Raw genomic sequence first — 15633 nt, 5'->3', positions numbered from 1 at the left:
GTAGTTTCCACATAAACAAAATTTTCTGGTGTATGTGTTATTTTTTTCTGCATTATATTATTTTATATTTATGATTGAATTAAATATCATAGGTTGTACGTTGTTAAATCTAGATAGTATTTACTCTACTGTAAAGAACCTATAAGACTCATTCTTGTTGAATTTGTATCTTGAAAAATATATTACAAGACTTGTCCTTGTTGGAATTCAGTTCGTGAACGGTTCAGATGCTAGGTTTACCTTGTTAAAACAATCTTGTATACAGTTTGAAAAGACGAGGGTACCCAAATACACCACAATCTTTTATTTATCAACCTATAAGTCCTCTACCAAGTGTGATCGTCTATGGACAGAGTCGAAACAATTCAAAAACTTTGGTACAAACTTCGTGTGATCGTCTATGGATACGAGATTGAGACAATACAACAAAAAGATTACTTGTGTGATTGATTATGGATTCAATATCGATACGATACGACAACGAAGTGTTCGCTTGATAATAGGTACAATATTAAACCGAAACTCTATAGGATCAATATCAAGTGATACGGAGTTGACGTACGTGTGTAATTTACTTAATTATAATAACAAATATAATGCGGAAAACAAAGTAAAGGACACGAGGAAACCGCAAATGTAGAAAAACCCCGAGACCTAGTCCATTTTTGAATACTCTCATAATTAAGCCGCTATACAAAAATCTTATACCAACTTCGTATAGTTGAGACCAAGTAGACTACCCCTAGCTACTTAGTTTCCTTAGTATCCCTGCTCCTTCGACTTCGAGAGTCACGCGCGTGAATAACAAGTCCTTCGGATCGTATTCCAAACAAAAAAAGAAGAATCTTTTTAGTAATTACTCTAATCAATCTTCATTATAAAGATATGAGTTGTTGACAAATGATCTTCGGTTTAATCTAATAAACTCCATTGTCTGCTTAAATCAATCAATACTTTGATTGCCGAAATAATCAAACTCTAGATTTGCATCAATAAATATAGATCTAAAAGAGAAACTATAAGGTGATACCTATCTCACACAACTAGTCAATCAAATTATCAAAGATAAATACAATTCTAGTTGGATCCCATCCGATCAAGGTTTGTGCACTAAATCCACAAGATACGAAAACTAATAAGAATTCTTCTTAATATTCAAATCTTCTATTACCTTCAATACCTGCACAACACAACTTGAATTCTCTTGTGATCAATCACACACATAACGGAGTCGGGTAGCAATGGATTATCACAAGATGTCTTTATATCCGAAGATGATTCTAAAGATCTCGTCGATACTTTGATCTAGTTTGAGTGACCCTTATGTCAGAAGAGAAGGCTCTCAAGAATAATCAAACTAGGTGCAATCAAAGTTACAACAACCTTTATTCAATCAAATCAATAATCGAAAACTAAAATAACAATGAAATTATCTAGTTTCCCACCAATGGTACTCGTAGATCTTCTTGATCCTACAAAAGTATTTAAACGAGCGGTCGTAAGAGATTTCGCCTAATTAGGATACTTTCCTTTCCAAATAGACGGCTCCACCAGAAACTACACGAATGAAGTTTTCCTGGCTCTTAGGATAGTTTGCAAGAAATGCAAACTCAACTATTTATAGACCAAGTTTGTTTGTACAACAAGGAAATTCCAAAACTGAAAATATTCTCAAGATATTCACATTAAAGTACCTAATTCGGTTTTCCTATTTCCACTTAAATGCTAAACCATATTTCTGAAAACTCTCATAGAAAACTTCTACCATTAGTTCCGCACATTAACAAATAATATTTTCAATGGGATGTGCTTTAATTGTTGGTAATTAAAGCAGATATGAAGAAATTCGTAATTAAATGCTTATCACTTTGTCAATATCGGATCACCTTGAGTATCAGGGAATATCTTTGAACAATTAATGATAAGAGTTATATACATGTTCAAATAATGTTGACATCTAGAAGCTTCTCTTCTTAGCAAACCTAAAACACCAATTTACACACATCATGAAGAAATACGTGAACCATGGAAACTTGGTTTTGCTCATAGAACCGATTATACCATCTCTCCAAAATATGTTGTGACCGGATATAACATACTTCCAAAGATAGGTTGTAATCGGTTAGACCTTGCTTCCCGAAGTAGCTTGTGACCAGTTACACCTTGCTTCCCAAAGGTAGCTTGTGACCAATTACAACTAACTTCCCAATTCATCTTGTGAACGGTTATACCTTGGATCCCAAAAGTAACTTTTGACCGGTTACAACTTGCATTCCAATATATCTTGTGATCGGTTACACCTTGATTTCCAAAGTAACTTGTGACCGATTACAAGGCTTGTTGATGGTGGTTTTTAGTTTAGGGTGAAAACTGTAAAAGTTTGTCTACCTGACCCGTCATCAGAAGTAGTAGACCTTGATATGTCTATATTCTGCAAGGAATTGGAAGAATATATGAAAACCTGATGAGTACCTATGTCTCTCTTCATATTATATTGAAACTCAAGCTCCTAGATGAATTGTTCACTAATATAGAGCCTAATGAGTATTTAATCTCCTAGCTGCATTATTCACTAATGCCGGAGCCTGCTGAGTATCTATTATATGCTATGTTCCCCAGTCGAACTCTTAATATTGACATGACATGATAATTAATGTTCGCTCGCAGTTGAGTAGCATGAATTTCCCGAAGTGTCAGGATTAAGATGTGCATGGAAGCACTCAATCAGAAGCACGTAAGTGTGCTGCCCTCTAAGACAAAAATTAGTGATTTTTGTATCAATGCGCAAAATTCACCAAAATTGATTGATTTTTTGGCAGCTCGCAAAATTCAATCTTTTTAACCTGATTTTATTAATTTGAAGAAATTAGGTTTTTTGCGGCCTACACGATATATCGAACCCTATTGGTCGAGACTAAACCTAGGTAAACTAAGAAATTGATCCACCATAGATTAGTAGGAGAAAAATCCTACCAAAAGTCGGAAAAAAACAAGAAATAAAGAGGAAGTTCGGCAAGTAAAGGGAGCAGCAAAAGGGACGCGGCCGCGCCACTTCGCCGGACAGCTCGCCCAAGTTTGCGTCGTCGTACCATCGGCTGACCATGCCCATGTTGCTGCCTGTCGGCCCCTCTTTCCCATCGACCAATCAAATCGCTCTAAATGCGCATCCTACACTTTTAATCAAAGTTTGAAGTTGGTTGGTCGACACGCGTAATTCCTTAAGAAATTGAATATAGGCTTCCCATGTCAATCTTAAAACGATCACGACCACACGATTTGGTCGACTGATCTAGCTAGCTGCCTCCTGAAACGACCGGACAAGCTCCGTGGTACACATTGGCGAGCCTACTTATGCCTCAGCCAATCAGAGCCTTCCTAGCTTGCAAACAAAGCCTCAAACCGATCACTCAAAGTAGGATGGCTGCGCGGCTTAAAGAAACCCTAGTTTATGTTAGCGGCAGCACATTACTGCCGCAAAACGATCTCGGCCGTCCAACTTGGCTAGCCAAATCGACCGGCCCAGATCCAATTTTAGTCGGCCAATGAAGTGTCGGTATGCTCACTGGCGACTCGCCTTTAGCCCTGGCCAATCGAATTTCTCTCATCCTGCAGCTAACGCCTCAAACCGTTAGCTCAAAGTAGTTTGGTCACATGGCTTCAAAAACCTCAATGTCGACTGACGACAGCACATAACTGCCGCAAAGTACTCTTGGCCATCTAACTTCGCCAGCCGAATCGACCGGCCTAGATCTGATTTCGGGGAACCAATGAGATGCTGTCATGATCATCGACCGCCACTCTCCTATATGGACCGATCGGCCCATCCTCAACCCGCTCGAATAATTCCTGGCAGCTTCTCAAAGCAGGCTAGTCGCGCTGCCTACAAAAGTATTAATAAATTCAACGACAACCGATTACTACCGCAAATCATCTTGGTCGTCCAACTTTGCTAGCCAAATTGACCGGCTTAGATCTAATTCTGGGTGACCCATAAGGTGCCGTAGTGACCACCGGCCTCCCCTCTTCCATAATGGTTGATCGACTTACCCTTGGCCTGCTCGAGCGGCTCCTGTCAGCTGCCCAAAGATGTCCGACCACACTCCTTTTAAAACATTAAGTTCCGCGACCAACCAAGGCAGGCACTATAAAACTATGCTTCATGAACATCGATTATTTCTACTTCACAGATAACTTAATTATTTAACCTAAAAGCATTGCATGCTATTTCTTGCGGCAAGTCTCACAACTTGACTTGTGAAATATGACCGCCCGACGCCTAGCTTGCGCGTGATTGGTCAAAATAATTAGGTTTTGCAAGCAAGACCTACTCGGAAACTTGCTACATGTTTTTTTACAAAATACTCGAGAGATCAAACATGTCACAAACTGGGGGATGTTCATCAGGGTATTGGTCTGGTGGTCTACAACATGCGGCGTGCAACGCGCCCATTATAAGAAAGTGTCAGAAAAGGCCGACAGTTAATGATGGTAGAGAAGTAGTGGGAATAAAACCAACCAGTCTTCATGTAAGGACCCTTAAGCTCGTCAACGCTATTTGACTGGTCTAGCGATAGTCAAGTGAGTATTTAGCCGATAATAACTCGATTAGTTTAACACGAAAGTTCATTAGTAGGAATTAATCTAACTCTATCTAGATATGAAAATAGTATCGTTGAATAGATCTCGAAAAGTTACGCGGAATGGGCTACTTGAGCGTGTCAATCAGATATCAGATGAAGAAGATATTATCAGTTTTATATGAAGGACAAATAAGTCATTTTCCTTTAAACCGTCTGGTTTCCCTTATCGTTTGGGAAGGTGCCTTTATCATTGGTCGCTGGCCTTATCACCAGATACGTGTCGAAGAGAAATCAGTTTCTCTTATTCTTTCTTCTTTATCTTCTTCTTCTCTGTTTTTCTTCTTTCTTCTTCATTTTTCTTTTCTTTCTCTCTTTCCTCTGTTCTTCATGCTCGTCAATTTGTGAGAAGACTGAGTGATTTTGAGAATGGAAATTAGGGGAAAATGTCAAGAGCTGATCGTTTGTGATGACGTTGCGGTTGATTGAACACGAGATGATGATAGAATTGCTACTGTAAATCGAAGTTAGGATTTATGGTTAGGATTTGTATAGAATTGAGAGATGATTTGGGTTGTTGTTAGATGAAGAACGATTGGGTTGAGATTGAATTAAATCTCTGAAGCTATTTGGAGGTGAAATTGAGAATTAGAGTTCGTCTTGTTCTTCCCCAAATTAGAATTAGGGTTTGTAAGAAGTTCAAAGAGAAATCAACAGATGAAGTTGTCGATTTAGGGGATTAAATTAAATGATGGGTTTTGAAGAACATGAAGTGAAGTTAAAAGTTACGAGTTTAATTTGAAGATTTGATTTCAAAGAAGAACATAAATTGAGAATTGAGGAATTAGGGTTTGATTGTGCTTGTAAGGAAGTGACGAGATTGTCATGGGTGCTGATTCGATCTTCATGGCTGATTCGGATGAAAGGGTAAGTTGAATTTAAGATTGCAGAGTTGGTTTATTATTAAGTTATATGTATTTGAGTTTGAGTTTGGAATTCATTGCTTGGGTCTGTTGTTTATGATTGTGGTGATAACTTATACATGGTTCAAACGGTCTCATAATGAATTGATGAAATGGATTAGATGTGGTGGTGATAATGTTAATGTCACAGGAGAGGAGATGTGTATTGGTGGTGGAGCTGTAATTGTAATTGAGTTGGTGATTTAGGAATGAAAATTACCGTTTGTAATGATGATGTTGAATTGATTTGACAGATTTGTTATAGGGGGTGTGTTCGTTGTTGCAGAACTGGAATTACGGTTGCAGAGTTGTGTTGTTGCTGAGTTTTAGATGTATGAATCAATTCTAAGATGAATGGGTAATGGAATTGAGTTGCAGGCCTGAAGTTGTTGAGCTGAAGTTCTATTTAGTGTTGTTAAGGGTGTTGTAAGTATGTTAAGCTGAAATGAATATGGACTGTGTTATGGAGTTGTGGTAGTTGTGGTGTCGCTGCACAGTTGGTGGTGTTGGATTGATCTTATTTGAGACAGATCATAGGTTGGTTGCTATTGTTGAGTTTTGTATTGTTTGAAGTTCTTTTGAATGGTTGGTGGTGGAAGTATTGGTGAAGCTGTAGCGGCTATGATCAATGGAAATGCTAAGTATAATCTGGTGAGGGTGTCAATTAGAACGATGTGTATGTAATGTTTTGGATGTGGTGTTTCTGAAGTTCAGTTTATGAAGAATGGTGATCAAAGAGTAGTAGATAGTAATTGCTGTAAAAGCTTGGAACTGTTGAACTGCAGGTAGGCTTTAGTTGCGTTTGTAATTAAATTGTAAATTATATTTGAATGAACGAAGTGTTTAGTAATTGTATAAACTTCAATTCTTTAGTATTAAACCTATTAGTCATCCTAGTCAGTTTATCTGACTCACTTTGTTTAACTGACTTAGTCAATCTGACTGAGTCGACCAGTTGTTCTATTGAATAGGTTTGACCCAGTACTGACTCAGTAAACCTTGACTGAGTTGGTTCCTTTGACCATTTGACCAGGACCTTGACTTGACTAGACTATGGACGTTGACTGATAGTTGAACCTTTTGACCATCATTGACCGTTAGTTGACCCAATTGGGTCAGCATTTGTATAATGGGCCTAGTCTAGTGGACTTGGGCTTAGTGTTATGTATTCTTAGTTTGATGTTATGGACTCTTATAGTCTAAGTTAGCCTTTGGTTCCTTCTACAAGTTGTAGATATTCTTAAGTCTTGTCTAATAGACTATAGACCTAATCTAATTGAATTAGTAAGCCATTAGATATGCAAGAGATGGTTAATGAAGACGTGTAGAACTTTAAATGGGCTTAGAACAATTAAAGTAGTTCACTTAGCCTAGAACTAGAGAATTGTATGAGATTATGTTATGAGCCTTGCGTCAGCCTTTTGGCTAGATTCTTAGACTTCTTGTGTGATTAACAGTTAGTCTATATTATCAACGATCGATTCAAAGGACGAACCAGTGGATCGTGGATATCGAGGTAGGCGTGGCTTGACATCAAAAGAGGTGGGAATACATTTGACTCTTTTGTAACCATTATTGTTACTTTTACAAAAGTTTATGCTTAACAAACTCATGCATTGTTTTTCCGTCTTTGTTTTAATTGCATTATGATAATTCTGTTGATTCTGTGAATCTTTCCACGATTTGGAAAGGACTTGTAATGTTTTGTTTGTCATTATGAATTGTTATGGGAAATGAGAATTTCCACTTGTGGTATATAAGATACGCTCCTTCACAATTATATCTACATGAATTCAGCTTTTATTGCTTAGAGTGGGTCATCATAGTCTTGGTGATATAAAAAGCTAATGAGTGTGGTTAGCACGAATATTATACATTGTTTGAAGAAGGAGTTTGTCCATATACATGTTCTTTTATTTCAGTGACTTGGTCACTTTTTAATGTTTGGCAAAACATTATTGCTTTCCAAATCTTGCCATGATTACTTGAAAGTTAAATGTTATTCCTACTGGGCACCCCTTTTAGGGATGATGTGCTCACCCATTCCCACTTTTAGTTTCAGAGACAGATCAGAGTTGCGCAGCGAAAGCTTCATGGGTTGGGTTCGTTAGTTGGTTAACTTCTACTATGTTTATTATGTTGTATGTTCTGTTTGTAAACCAAATAACTATTGTATATGTATCATCTGAGAGGAATTCTTGTATATCTGTTTCAGAGCGGGGGTAGTTTTGGGTTAAATTTTATAGCAGATTTCTTAATTGAATGTTTAAGTAAATAATTTGGATCTTTAGTGCCTCTTTATTTAGTTAATCTCTTGGTTTAGTCAGCTACTAGCTTTGGGGGCGCTACAGTGTTGGTATCAGAGCTCACTATTAGATCTTATATGGGAAATAGTAGAAATCGACAGTGACAGTTAGTGAACTAGATTAGTTTAGAACTGAGTTGGGTTGTGAGATAAATATTAATCACTAAAAGTTATTAATAATTAAAATAGTTATTTAATTGATTGAGTTGTTTGTTTGGTTGTTTGTTTGTTGTGTAATTAAGTAAAAATGTAGGATATACCCGTAACTTAGTTATAAAGATTAGAGAATAATTAGTCTAAAAAGTGTGAATAAGTAGACAGTTCAGTACCAAAATAAATAAATAAATAATAATGAGATTAGTATTATTGATAATTTTGAAAGTCACACAGAAGCTCATTGAGTACCATGACTTATACGTAGGCTCAACAATTTATAATTACATAAATGTTAATAATATTTTTAGGACTCGACGCATATTTGTAAGAATAGTTAGAATAATAGTTCAACCATAAATGTTAAAAAAAAAAAAACTATAATAGTAATTATAAATGAAAATAATAGTAATAATAATTTTAATAAATTAGTGTTAGCATTTATAGCGATAAAAAAACTATAATTGAATAACTATGGAAAATTAATAACGCTTATCTACGATTAAGTTTTTGTAAATTAAATAATGATAAATTAGAAATATATGATTTGCATTTAAACTAGATAGTTAATATAATGCTTAATAGGCGTTGGATGTAAGAAGGTGAGGATATAATGTATAAAATGAAAAGACTCAACTTGTTAGTAATTTTGTATCGAAATTATTTTTAGTCTAATAGATGATCCAGTAAATCTTTAAATGAAATAAATATACATGAAGTAGTAATAATAGTATTTGGATGCTTAGTGTAATATCATAATTAAAATAAAATATATTCGTATATTAACAGGATACATTATATTAATAGCAAAATCTAAGGACTATTAAGATATATTATAAATTTAAGTAGACTCAAATTTAAAATCATATTAAATTACCGACGCCATTACTTAACAGTTATAGTATACAGGTTCAATGTGAATAAATAAAATATATTATATCAATCTTTACGTGAATATAGAATTATATTTAGAAGATTAAGACTTAACGTACCAATTGGACTATCAACTTAAGAATAATGAAGATAATGATACAGTTGATAACAGTATCTGAGTAATTAAGTTGGTAGTAAATTTATAATAGATAATATTTGGAATTAAAATCCAATTTCATTAAAATAAAGGAATAATATAGTGATAAAAAATATAAAAATAATAATAAATCAGATGACTAAATTGTTTAAAATGATGTAAACTCTTTATATATTTTACGAAGTAAATTTATCAGACTTACACCAATTACGAAAAAAGTTTAGAGACTAATTAATATTTAGTTAATTGTAATAAGTTTGTATTTAGTTAATGCAGCACTGGGGAATAGTGAAGGTTGTGTTTTCTCTGTTCGTAGGAAGGCATTGTTGGGCTTGGCCAACCTTGACAGGGCAACTGCATTCAGAAAAGACCGATCATAAAAGTTTTGTATAATTCTTTAGGTATCCAATAGATATAATTTCACTTAGAAAGATTCGTAGGAGTCTCCCTTGTCACTAGAGACATGTATTTTATAAAATAGCAATTAGTTTAAGAAACTTAGATTTTCCAATTTGATAGAACTTAAATCAGCGTAATTGAACCTAGAGCTACAAATTTTAGATTTAGGTTGTAGAAATCCATGTAGGCTTGTGCTTTGTTTTATGTTGTTTGCACTTGGACAAGAGATGGGGTTATTCTATAAGGTGGGGAGTTTTGAAGACCAGAAGGATGATTCGATTTTCGAGGACGAAAATGTATAAGGTGGGGGGAATGTAAGGACCCTTAAGCTCGTCAACGCTATTTGACTGGTCTAGCGATAGTCAAGTGAGTATTTAGCTGATAATAACTCGATTAGTTTAACAAGAAAGTTAATTAATAGGAATTAATATAATCCGATGTAGATACGAAAATAGTACCGTTGAATAGATCTCGAAAAGTTACGCGGAATGGGCTACTCGAGCGTGTCAATCAGATATCGGATGAAGAAGATATTATCAGTTTTATATGAAGGACAAATAAGTCATTTTCCTTTAAACCGTCTGGTTTCCCTTATCGTTTGGGAAGGTGCCTTTATCATTGGTCGCTGGCCTTATCACCAGATACGTGTCAAAGAGAAATCAGTTTCTCTTATTCTTTCTTATTTATCTTCTTCTTCTCTGTTTTTCTTTTTCTTCTTCATTCTTCTTTTCTTTCTCTCTTTCCTCTGTTCTTCATGCTCGTCAATTTGTGAGGACTGAGTAATTTTGAGAACGGAAATTAGGGGAAAATGTCAAGAGCTGATCGTTTGTGATGACGTTGCGGTTGATTGAACATGAGATGATGATAGAATTGCTACTGTAAATCGAAGTTAGGATTTATGGTAGGGTTTGTGTAGAATTGAGAGATGATTTGGGTTGTTGTTAGATGAAGAACGATTGGGTTGAGATTGAATTAAAGCTCTGAAGCTGTTTGGAGGTGAAATTGAGAATTAGGGTTCGTCCTGTTCTTCCCCAAATTAGAATTAGGGTTTGTAAGAAGTTTAAAGAGGAATCAACAGATGAAGTTGTCGATTTAGGGGATTAAATTAAATGATGGGTTTTGAAGAACATGAAGTGAAGTTAAAAGTTACGAGTTTAATTTGAAGATTTGATTTCAAAGAAGAACATAAATTGAGAATTGAGGAATTAGGGTTTGATTGTGCTTGTAAGGAAGTGACGAGATTGTCATGGGTGTTGATTCGATCTTCATGGCTGATTCAGATGAAAGGGTAAGTTGAATTTAAGATTGCAGAGTTGGTTTATCATTAAGTTATATGTATTTGAGTTTGAGTTTGGAATTCATTGCTTGGGTCTGCTGTTTATGATTGTGGTGATAACTTATACATGGTTTAAACGGTCTCATAATGAATTGATGAGATGAATTAGATGTGGTGGTGATAATGTTAATGTCACAGGGGAGAGATGTGTATTGGTGGTGGAGCTGTAATTGTAGTTGAGTTGGTGATTTAGAAATGAAGATTACCGTTTGTAATGATGGTGTTGAATTGATTTGACAGATTTGTTATAGGGGGTGTGTTGGTGTTGCAGAACTGGAATTACGGTTGCAGAGTTTTGTTACTGCTGAGTTTTAGATGTATGAATCAGTTCTAAGATGAATGGGTAATGGAATTGAGTCGCAGGCCTGAAGTTGTTGAGCTGAAGTTCTATTTAACGATTTTAAGGGTGTTGTAAGTATGTTAAGCTGAAATGAATATGGACTGTGTTATGGAGTTGCGGTAGTTGTGGTGTCGTTGCACAGTTGGTGGTGTTGGATTGATCTGATTTGAGACAGATCATAGGTTGGTTGCTATTGTTGAGTTTTGTATTGTTTGAAGTTCTTTTGAATGGTTGGTGGTGGAAGTATTGGTGAAGCTGTAGAGGCTACGATCAGTGGAAATGCTAAGTATAACCTGGTGAGGATGTCAGTTAGAACGATGTGTATGTAATGTTTTGGTTGTGGTGTTTCTGAAGTTCAGTTTATGAAGAATGGTGATCAAAGAGTAGTAGATAGTAATTGTTGTAAAAGCTTGGAACTGCTGAACTGCAGGTAGGCTTTAGTTGCGTTTGTGATTAAATTGTGAATTATATTTGAATGAATGAATGAATGAAGTGTTTAGTAATTGTATAAACTTCAATTCTTTAGTATTAAACCTAGTAGTCATCCTAGTCAGTTTATCTGACTCACTTTGTTTAACTGACTTAGTCAATCTGACTGTGTCGACCAGTTGTTCTATTGAATAGGTTTGACCCAGTACTGACTCAGTAAACCTTGACTGAGTTGGTTCCTTTGACCATTTGACCAGGACCTTGACTTGACTATGGATGTTGACTGTTAGTTGAACCTTTTGACCATCATTGACCGTTAGTTGACCCAGTTAAGTCAGCACTTGTATAATGGGCCTAGTCTAGTGGACTTGGGCTTAGTGTTATGTATTCTTAGTGAAAAAACGGGGGTCTAACAACACCGCCCAATAATTCTCTTAACAATCTGTATGGACTAACTCCGAAATACTTTCTAGAGAATCAACTAGACAGTCAGACTCAATCTAGGTAAAAGTATCTCAAGGAGTTAATATCTCTCTCTTGATTTGATTTACTCAAGCTAATAGAAATCAGCGAGTCCCAATCAAATACAAGGAATAACTCGGATGGTACCAAAGACCAATATCCGAGGATCAATCAATGACAATCAACAACCAAAGGTTGGATTACTCTAATAGATAATCTAACGCATAACCTGTATTATTTCAATTATAAAGATAAAACAATATAATGCGGAAATTGAAATAACACAGATATCAGAAATTTTGTTAACGAGGAAACCGCAAATGCAGAAAAACCCCGGGACCTAGTCCAGATTGAACACACACTGTATTAAGCTGCTACAGACACTAGCCTACTCCAAGCTAACTTCGGACTGGACTGTAGTTGAACCCCAATCAGTCTCCCGCTGATCCAAGGTACAGTTGTACTCCCTACGCCTCTGATCCCAGCAGGATACTGCGCACTTGATTCCCTTAGCTGATCTCACCCACAACTAAGAGTTGTTACGACCCAAAGTCGAAGACTTGATGACAAACAAATCTTTCTCACACAGACAAGTCTATCGACGGATTAACCTGTCTCCCACAGATAAACCCTAAAAGGTTTTGTTCCGTCTTTTCATATTAATTAAGGTGAACATGAACCAATTGATAATCCGGTCTTATATTCCTGAAGAACAGCCTAGAGTTATCAATCACCTCACAACAATATTAATCGTATGGTAGCGAAACAAGATGTTGCGGAATGACAAACGATGAGACGAACATGTTTGTGATTACTTTTTATATCTTGCCTATCGGAGATATCAATCTCAAGCCAATCAATATGATTGTACTCGTACGATAGAAGATGCAAGATCAGATCATACAACTACGATAAACTAGTATCGGTCTGGCTTCACAATCCCAATGAAGTCTTTAAGTCGTTAACCTGGTTTTAGAAGAAGAAAACCAAAGGTTAAAGGAGAAACGTTCTTGAAACAATAATGCTTATGTTCACCATTGGTTATGTAATCTAAACTCTCATTCCAATCATTGAAACATTCTTCGTCAAAGCAATTTTCAAAGTGATTGAAACATATCATCACTTCCGTCACTAGTTAAAGATAAACTTGGTCGAAGCGAAAATATTACCAACACATATTTCAATATATAGATAGGCGAGGTATAATCCGCTCGAAATACCACTGTGTATAATCAAAGTCTCTATATAGCATATGACTTTTTGTCTCAAGAAGTAGGAGATAGAATAGATAGACTTTTGAGTGATAGATAAGTTCAAGTCTTCACATACCTTTTTGTCGAGAAGTTCCACCGGTTCCTTGAGTAGTTCTTCTTCTTGTATGATGAATCGTCATGAAGTCCTTGAGCTCAACTACACTTTCTATCCTAGTACGAGACTTATCTATAGTAGACTAGAAATCAAGACTTATAGTTTTGATCACTAACATTGACAAACATGCTTGAGATAGCAACGCATACGAGTTCGACCGAGCAATGCTCTAACACTTAGTTTGATGTTATGGACTCTTATAGTCTAAGTTAGCCTTTGGTTCCTTCTACAAGTTGTAGATATTCTTAAGTCTTGTCTAATAGACTATAGACCTAATCTAATTGAATTAGTAATCCATTAGATATGCAAGAGATGGTTAATGAAGACGTGTAGAACCTTAAATGGGCTTAGAACAATTAAAGTAGTTCACTTAGCCTATAACTATAGAATTGTATGAGATTATGTTATGAGCCTTGTGTGAGCCTTTTGACTAGATTCTTAGACTTCTTGTGTGATTAACAGTTAGTCTATATTAACAACGATCGATTCAAAGGACGAACCAGTGGATCGTGGATCGAGGTAGGCGTGGCTTGACATCAAAAGAGGTGGTAATACATTTGACTCTTTTGTAACCATTATTGTTGCTTTTACAAAAGTTTATGCTTAACAAACTCATGCATTGTTTTTCCGTCTTTTTTTAATTGCATTATGATAATTCTGTTGATTCTGTGAATCTTTCCACGATTTGGAAAGGACTTGTAATGTTTTGTTTGTCATTATGAATTGTTATGGGAAATGAGAATTTCCACTTGTGGTATATAAGATACGCTCCTTCACAATTATATCTACATGAATTCAGCTTTTATTGCTTAGAGTGGGTCATCATAGTCTTGGTGATATAAAAAGCTAATGAGTGTGGTTAGCACGAATATTATACATTGTTTGAAGAAGGAGTTTGTCCATATACATGTTCTTTTATTTCAGTGACTTGGTCACTTTTTAATGTTTGGCAAAACATTATTGCTTTCCAAATCTTGCCATGATTACTTGAAAGTTAAATGTTATTCCTACTGGGCACCCCTTTTAGGGATGATGTGCTCACCCATTCCCACTTTTAGTTTCAGAGACAGATCAGAGTTGCGCAGCGAAAGCTTCATGGGTTGGGTTCGTTAGTTGGTTAACTTCTACTATGTTTATTATGTTGTATGTTCTGTTTGTAAACCAAATAACTATTGTATATGTATCATCTGAGAGGAATTCTTGTATATCTGTTTCAGAGCGGGGGTAGTTTTGGGTTAAATTTTATAGCAGATTTCTTAATTGAATGTTTAAGTAAATAATTTGGATCTTTAGTGCCTCTTTATTTAGTTAATCTCTTGGTTTAGTCAGCTACTAGCTTTGGGGGCGCTACAGTGTTGGTATCAGAGCTCACTATTAGATCTTATATGGGAAATAATAGAAATCGACAGTGACAGTTAGTGAACTAGATTAGTTTAGAACTGAGTTGGGTTGTGAGATAAATATTAATCACTAAAAGTTATTAATAATTAAAATAGTTATTTAATTGATTGAGTTGTTTGTTTGGTTGTTTGTTTGTGTAATTAAGTAAAAATGTAGGATATACCCGTAACTTTAGTTAATAAAGATTAGAGAATAATTAGTCTAAAAAGTGTGAATAAGTAGACAGTTCAGTACCAAAATAAATAAATAATAATAATGAGTTAGTATTATTGATAATTTTGAAAGTCACACAGAAGCTCATTGAGTACCATGACTTATACGTAGGCTCAACAATTTATAATTACATAAATGTTAATAATATTTTTAGGACTCGACGCATATTTGTAAGAATAGTTAGAATAATAGTTCAACCATAAATGTTAAAAAAAAAAAACTATAATAGTAATTATAAATGAAAATAATAGTAATAATAATTTTAATAAATTAGTGTTAGCATTTATAGCGATAAAAAAACTATAATTGAATAACTATGGAAAATTAATAACGCTTATCTACGATTAAGTTTTTGTAAATTAAAATAATGATAAATTAGAAATATATGATTTGCATTTAAACTAGATAGTTAATATAATGCTTAATAGGCGTTGGATGTAAGAAGGTGAGGATATAATGTATAAAATGAAAAGACTCAACTTGTTAGTAATTTTGTATCGAAATTATTTTTAGTCTAATAGATGATCCAGTAAATCTTTAAAATGAAATAAATATACATGAAGTAGTAATAATAGTATTTGGATGCTTAGTGTAATATCATAATTAAAATAAAAATATTCGTATATTAACAGGATACATTATATTAATAGCAAAATCT

At 35.0% G+C, this 15633-nt stretch overlaps 1 long non-coding RNA gene across 1 annotated transcript; it reads left to right on the top strand.

Moving 5' to 3' along the window:
* Positions 1-4910: 4910 nt before the first annotated feature.
* Positions 4911-6419, top strand: LOC113332027. The gene is made up of 2 exons (XR_003351287.1): positions 4911-5504; positions 5794-6419. It is a non-coding gene; the product is annotated as an uncharacterized LOC113332027 (long non-coding RNA).
* Positions 6420-15633: the final 9214 nt, after the last annotated feature.

This window comes from Papaver somniferum, unplaced genomic scaffold, assembly GCF_003573695.1.
Source record: "Papaver somniferum cultivar HN1 unplaced genomic scaffold, ASM357369v1 unplaced-scaffold_128, whole genome shotgun sequence".
Classification (NCBI taxonomy): Eukaryota; Viridiplantae; Streptophyta; class Magnoliopsida; order Ranunculales; family Papaveraceae; genus Papaver; species Papaver somniferum.
Note: the sequence above shows the minus strand (reverse complement) of the source record. Positions and strands in the feature narration are given on the sequence as shown.